Source organism: Papilio machaon, chromosome 17 (genome assembly GCF_912999745.1).
Source record: "Papilio machaon chromosome 17, ilPapMach1.1, whole genome shotgun sequence".
NCBI classification, from domain to species: Eukaryota; Metazoa; Arthropoda; class Insecta; order Lepidoptera; family Papilionidae; genus Papilio; species Papilio machaon.
In genome coordinates, this window is record NC_060002.1 from 5,419,783 (window position 1) to 5,426,637 (window position 6,855).

The following is a 6,855-nucleotide window of genomic DNA, read 5'->3' on the forward strand; positions in this document are numbered from 1 at the left end:
CGAACCGCGAAATTCAAAAACATGGTACCCAATAATGACATTGTATGTATTTATTCGTAATTCTTCTTCACGTTATCATGTCTCCACAATCGTTATTTTTATTCGTATCTGTATCGTATTTGTATTCAAAAGTAATATTCATCATTAAATAGTAATATTCATTTCATCATCATTTTAATGCTTTTATCATAAAACTTTATGACATTCATTTGTTATCTATGGTTTTATGAGTACAATTGACAATGAGTTAAAAGAGACAATGTTTTTCAACATCTATTTTTTTTCAGACTTAACACAAACAATATGTATCATTGTGTAAAAAAGTGACCTTAACTAGCTCAACTAAAATAAATATATTAAATATAATATTTAATACAGGTCTTTAGTAGTCTGGTTTGAATTTATAATAAATCTTACACTCAAGTATATCTGATTATAATAGAATCCATATAATCGATACAAAAAAATTAAAAACATTGAACATGCAAATAATCTTACTTATATTATAAATGCGAATGTTTAGATGGATGGATGTTTGTATGAAGTTATCTCCGGAACGGCTGAACGGATCTTGATGAAATTCGACACAGATGTAGAAAATAGTCTGGAAGAACACATAATGCTAGGCTTATTACGTTTTTTTGGAACGAAGTTCCTTATCGCGCGTTGTGAAAGGGGGCTAGACGGAAAAAATTCTTACGAAAAGTTGTCACCACACTTTTTGCTATAGTAACCATGGCAACGACGTGACAATATATAACGAAAATTCATAGAAGTAAAATGTACTTCTTGTGAAGACTTAAGTTTTTTATTCATAGAATAAACATTGGTTCCTTCACTAATTAATTGAAAGGAACTTCGTTCCATCCGGGTGTCCCTTGACACCTCTCATTTTTTTTTAATTTCCGCTCGGACAGAGTTGCCAGTTAGTTCTATATAAATATCGAGCCGATGTATTCAATCTTTAATAACTATCTATCAGGACTTTAACTGGAAACGGAAATGACAATCGAAGATCACAGGAAATGAACATAGCGCTGCAGCAAAACCAAATGGTTTAAAGAAAATCTTCAGTTCCCAGGAGATGAAAGTTTCTTGAAAAATTATAGTGAAATTATTCAAAGAACTGGAATGTTTTATTCAATAGTAGATTGCGAGCGTGCACTGTTGCTTGTTTTAAAGTAATTTTAGCATAGGTATGAAAATTAATATTTTTTTTGCAATAAATTTGCAACAAGCTCTTGGTTTACCAAACAAATATTTAATCTTTATAAAATTATATATTAAATATTAACTAGTGATTGGAATAAAAGCGAGAGCTACGCGTAAGTGCTACGACGTGTAGATCACGTAGCGGAGCAGACGCCTGTAACGATCGTCTGGAGGCTTAACTAAATTACTTACTTCCAATTAGTTTTCTTAAGCTTTGTTTAGTAATTTGCTACCTTAGTAAGGTTAACTTTATTAAATACACAGTAAATTACATTTGCTCTTAAAGATATTAAGGTACCTCTGTTTTGAAAGAGAAACACCTTTGAACAGATTAAATGTTTTATTTTTACTATTAAACTAGCGGACGCACGGGACTTCGTCAGCGTAGAATTAAAAAAAAGTATATAATATGCCCGCGTTCATCCTTCACCTTCCAATCCAAGTTCCGTTAAAATCGGTCCTATGGTTCCGGAGATTACTCGGAACAAACGAGACTTTGCGGACAGACTCTCTACCTGTTAGTTTCAGTTATCAGGGACGCAAATACATCATGTAATCTCTACAATCATTCAGATCCGTTTACTTGTTTTGAAGGTTAACTCGTAACAAACATACTCGTATCTAAATTTTCGCATTTGTAACATTAGTTAATTTATATTTGTGATCTACATAATTTTAAAAATACATTAACCAATTTAATTATTTTTAAAATTTAATTTAATATTGTATAATAATAAATATTTTGTTAGATGTTGTAAATAAGATATCTACACGTGATATTTTCTTTATAACATATTTATGTTACAAATAAAGACGCGACCAGATTCAATTTAAATGTAAATGGAACGAATAATACGACCAATAATGTCTGTATTTTGCTTTACGTTTGCGACGAACCAATATTCTGCGAATCAGTAGTAAATTCTTGGCGAGATCGAGATAATCGCAACGATGTTTTCAAACCGCTCGCTAAAATAATGCGATAAAAAAATTGTAATAAATGAAATGAAATAAATAATGTTAGCAGATTTTGATTTAAATTTTTACTTTATTCAAAACTGTATAAAATTAAAAGAAATCCAAAATACTGGTAGTTCTAGTATAATTGTAGAAAATACATAAATTGTTAATATTAGAATTGAAACTAATTTTACTAGCTAATTGAATTAGTGAGTTCGACATCGGAATTTATTTCTGCCCTATTTGCAAGATGATAATATATTTCTGTTGTCACTTTCTACGACTAAACCGATTTTGAGTGATATTAAACAACATGCGTTGCCTGCCTTTAATCGATGGAGGAGGAGGCACAGCAAAAGTATATTCACCCTCATATACGTATACTCCTCTGCCAAAAATATATCCCCTTCCTTATAAGAAAAGGGTGGGAATGGGGTCGTGATTAAAATTAGGCCTCTTGCACACACACTCATCAGATGAAACGCGGAATGACTCACTTGACGCTTGTGTACTTGTAGTCACGGTATTTCACCGGTTGAGTCGACTTATTCGTGCAGATGTTTTGCGGACTACCACTGTTATTTAACTGATAATATAATTGATCCTTAATTAATTTGTAGTACACCTAATAATTTAATTATTATATACCTAGAAGTAGGTAAAATAGATTGAAATATAACTGTGTCCCATTACTCCAATACTAATTGTAACAAAGTGTTTCATTGCTGCGCGGAGCGACATGGCTTAACTGAGATTAAAACTGCTACAACTAAGTGTTTTTGTAATTGCTTTTAGCTTGGACGCTTTTAGAAAACAATTCTATATTAAATCTTAATATACTTTTTTTATTCTTGTTCTAATTACTTTAAAATAAGTAATTACTTTTGCTATTAATTCACTCAAAGGAATTCGAGTTTGATATAATTTTATTATTTATTTTATACTTTTTTTCTTTCACAACTAAAGATCCCTACTCTCTCTCTTCTCTCTCTCAAGTGGATTTGATGGAGGAGGTGATGCATACGAAAATATTCTGTTTCCTCCTTCCTTCCTCCATCGATTAATTTAGGTATCGCAGCTGCAATTGCCTTTGTCTAAGGTCGTTTCACAATTTTGGCGAATTCAGGTGGTCGCTCGTTTGCCACCTTATGATATAAAAAAATAATTACAAATATTGCGTTTATTCTTCTATAAAACTGAAAATATACATTTTATTTCTAATACAAATGCCTACACTACTGCCCACATGTTTTTAGGACATTAAATTAAATCATAACAAAAAAAAACTTGTCCTTCATTGCTTAGTATAATATCAAAATGTAATTTTACAAACACCCTGTATAACAACTATAAAGGATGTTTGATTACTTTTGTTTGTCTCATTAGTGTCTTGATTACCTGTCATAGTATTCTTATCTTGCTTATTAAAAGTGCCGTCCTATCTATTTATACTCTCATTCATACTCCATGACTTGTTGGTCCATTGAAAGCTTCTATTATCTCTAGATAACAGGATAGTTACGTCATGAACTATCTTATTTGTTCAATCAAGCTTAAAAATCGATTAATTAGAGGGAGATCACAAGTTAGATTTTAATGCACATTTACTAACTGTCGCCCGTGACTCCGTCCTCGCGGCATTAAAAAAGTAGGTTTGTGCCAAATTTTATTAAAATCCGTTGACTCATTCCGGTGATATCTTCAAACATACATACATCCATCCATCTAAATATTCGCATTTATATAAGTAAGATGAAATTGAGTTTTTAATTCCCCAAAAAAATCAAATCTTCACACATATACATATAAAACATACGTAAGAAAACGTAATTTAAAAAAAAACTACAATATTTTTATCTAAAATTTGTACCTAAATCTTTCGAAAATAACACACCCTGTACAACAGTTCTTCAGTTATGCTAATATAGAAATAGAAAATAAATCTCAATTTTTACAAATATTTGCCGAATTAATTCCTGACTTTCATTATCCGTCTTCGTCCTTCCAAAATCATAGCCAGATCTTCCAATCTCTAGAACTGTGTCTAGAACATTTACAGCAATAAAACACCGGCTGCCGTTGTAATTTTCTTGGGCATTAAACTAATGAAGGGGCGGTACAAGAGTCTGGCAATTTCGCTACAGGCGTCTAATTTTGTAACTTCATTAACTAAATTTCGTAAAGCGCTATAAAAAGTACTAATATTCATGTTTACCAAATTATTATTGAAGAACACGTAAATAATTTGTATTTATAGTTAGAACATGGTTAAAAAAACAGGTTTAAAGTTAGAAAAAAATATGTAACCGTGTAAATCTGCTAGAAATCTTAGGAATGTTTTAAAAATTACATCTTTGTAAGTGAAAATGAACTTGTTAAGGCTTGAATTGTACAAACTAAACATTCATCTGGTAAGCAAACGTTTTCATTGAGATACTGCAGCGTTTTCGATTCGCGAAATTGTCTCGCATTTCACTTTGAATATTCAGTTTCACTTTTAATTCGATTAAAAGCCAATCCGAGTATATTTGTACATATTTATGATTTCACCATTTAAGTAACCCATTATTATTATTTTGAATATCTAATTAAATAAATCGTACTATATAGAAATCAAATTTGATTCCTCGTGGAAGCCTCCTTATTCAAAGAATCAAAGTAATATATTCTTCACGTCAATTTCACTTGAACACAAAAAATCATGTCTCGACACTAGCCTATTAATATTCTCGGTTAATTTTATCATCGCAAAACAAGAATACATTGCATTGAGTGGGCGTAGTTAATATTGGAAACAAGGTGTGGGCTTCTGCTAAATAACGTCATGCGTTCGAACCAATACTGATACAATGTGACAGATTGTTTATGATAGAAATCCACTCGGAAAATATACGCCAACGTATAGACCGCTAAACGAATCTGACCCGGTGGGGATAAGTGAAACTATAGTGCGAAAAACATATCTGGCCTGATGAGAAAGGCGGTACTTTATTATATAGAAAATGACAAATAAAAATACATGAAAGATACAGTACATGGATCTTGTTGACGATTTTTACATAATGAGGTAGTTTAATTTAGTATCATTTATGCTCACCGGGCTAGATAAGTTTAACGGACTGTATAGACTGTATAGATTAAGGTGGAAATTTGTATAGACAGGAGACAGGAGACATGGCAAAGTAATATTACCATTCGTACAAAAGCATCGAGTCATATCTCATTCTGTAAATGTTTATAATTATTGATTGTTTAAGTTTAAGTGATCATTTCAAGTTTCGAAATTACTGCTATATAATTATAACTAGCTTTTACCCGCGACTTCGTCCGCGCGGAATGAAAAAAATGCACACAAGATAAAAAAGTTCCTATGTCCGTCTCATAGTTCTAAGCTACCTCTCCATCAATTTTCAGCTTAATCAGTTCGACCGATCTTGAGTTATAAAAAGTGTAACTAACACGACTTTCTTTTATATATATAGATAGATAAGATATCGAAAAATTATAACATTTTTTTTTCATTTTATTTTATTACATACTCCAAACATATGTCCCAAAAGTAATTCCGTCTGCAAATGGCGTCATCGATTGACGTTAACGTTTAATATGATTTCACGAATGCGAACTCAGAGAAAGCAATTATCGGCCCTCGGCAAGATGGAAGTTTTTTGATGAAATCTCTATTTCGTCTTTGCGATATATTTTGGTTGAAATAAAATCAAGAATACTTATTTGACAGTTAATTAATATTTAAGTGTACTAAATTATTTAAAATTATTGTATTTTTAAAGAAAAATCTGATTGACATTATCAAATATACATTATTTGATAATGTCAATCAGATTTTTCTCAATTGAAAGAAATAAACTCAGACTTAGTAATATTAGAAAAAACGAAATAATTTAGTCATAATGTGAGGGAGTTGAAATATAACTAACTGAATTAATTTTTGGACGTTTTATTATAAATAAATCGATTAGTTTTAAGCATAATAAAATGAAATCTTTATGTAAATTAATTTCCGTATGCTATCAGTACACCTTTCAATCTCTTTTCACTACGAAAGTAAATAAATATTATTATATTGTTAGGACTGTTGAGGGTAGCCACACAAATGTTAGGACTGTTGAGAGTAGCCACACAAATGTTAGGACTGTTGAGGGTAGCCACACAAAAAAAAGGATTTATAAGGAAGCGTGCGCTGCTGCTCGTGGCAGTCTCTTTCCATCCGTCATTGCGGAACGTCTGACATTTTTGTTTACTTACGTTCGGTTAAAGTTTATACTACAGCGAAGATTATTATGAAGTAGAGTTAAATTCACTGTTTCGCTGTTAGTTTCTTTTAAAATACTTTTGCATCAAATATCTCTTACATCAGAAGATGCCTCTAGGGTATCTTCTGGACTGACAAACTGCGGGTTGCCATTAATATCATGTAGAGGACAGACTGCGGGACGTTCCTATCGGCAACGGACTGCGGGACGCTTGCCCTACATGGTCTTTTGAAGTAAAGTATTGAACGGACTGCGGGACGTTCAGCATCTGGCATACTGCGGGCTGCCATTAATATCATGTAGAAGACGGACTGCGGGACGCTCCTATCGGCAACGGACTGCGGGACGCTTGCCCTACATGGTCTTGTGAATTAAGGCATTGAACGGACTGCGGGACGTTCAGTATCTG